Source organism: Mus caroli, chromosome 10 (assembly GCF_900094665.2).
Source record: "Mus caroli chromosome 10, CAROLI_EIJ_v1.1, whole genome shotgun sequence".
Taxonomy (NCBI): domain Eukaryota; kingdom Metazoa; phylum Chordata; class Mammalia; order Rodentia; family Muridae; genus Mus; species Mus caroli.
This window is the reverse complement of record NC_034579.1, coordinates 57,564,533-57,565,501: the sequence shown is the minus strand read 5'-3', so window position 1 is coordinate 57,565,501 and position 969 is coordinate 57,564,533. Positions and strand designations below refer to the sequence as shown.

General features: G+C 49.7%; 1 protein-coding gene across 1 annotated transcript in view; it reads right to left on the bottom strand.

Moving 5' to 3' along the window:
* LOC110302783 (phenazine biosynthesis-like domain-containing protein 1) overlaps positions 1 to 969 on the bottom strand; it is a 17,789-nt gene that overhangs the window by 4,935 nt on the left and 11,885 nt on the right. The gene's annotated exons all lie outside the window — the stretch shown is intronic.

The window sequence follows — 969 nt, the reverse complement described above, 5'->3', positions numbered from 1 at the left end:
CAACTCTCTACCCTCCCCCACAACTCTCTACCCTCCCCCACAACTCTCTACCCTCCCCCACAACTCTCTACCCTCCCCCACAACTCTCTACCTTCCCCCACAACTACCTCCCATCTCCTCCGGGTCTACATTCCTGTTTCCCTTTAGAAAAGAGCAGGCCTCTCAAGGGATGTCAACCAAACATAGGGTAACAAATTACAGTAAGACTAGGCACCAACCCTCAAGGCTGGATGAGACAACCCAGCAGGAAGAAAAGGGTCCCAAGAACAGATGAAAGAGTCAGAGACAGCCCCGACTCCCACTGTTTGGAGTCGCACAGAAACACCAAGCAACACAGCCATAACCTATGCAGAGGCCCTAGCTCAGCCCCATACAAGCTCCCTGATGGTTGCTTCAGTCTCTGTGAGCCTCTAAGAGCCCTGGTTAGCTGGCTCTGTGGGCCAGGTTCCTGTGGTGTCCTCGACCCTCTGGCTCCTACAATCTTTCCTCTCCCTCTTAAGGATCTTCTCACAGAAGATTTCAGTTAAGGGGGAGAGGAAGAGAAAGATGGAAAAACAAAGGCAGCCCAAGCTGCCGGGCACAACAGCATGACCGACTGTGCACATCTGTAACCCCAGCACTTGGAAGGAAAAGGCAGGATCAGCAGGGGCCCAAAGGCATCCTTGCTCAGGTGCCAAGTTAGAGACCAGCCCAGGACACACAAAACCCTCTTTCAGAGAACAGATAGCAAGGATCTGCAATGTCAGAGAAGGCCATTTGTTTTCATTTCTTTCCTGTTGCTAGGATAAAATACCGGGACAAGACAACAACATAAGGAAGAGTTTACTCGAGCTCCCAGTTGAAGGTACAGCCCTTCACAGTTGGGATGTGGAGACAGCAGGAACTTTTTTTTTTTTTTTTTTTTTTTTTTTTTTTTTTGGTTTTTCGAGACAGGGTTTCTCTGTGTAGCCCTGTCTGTCCTGGAACTCA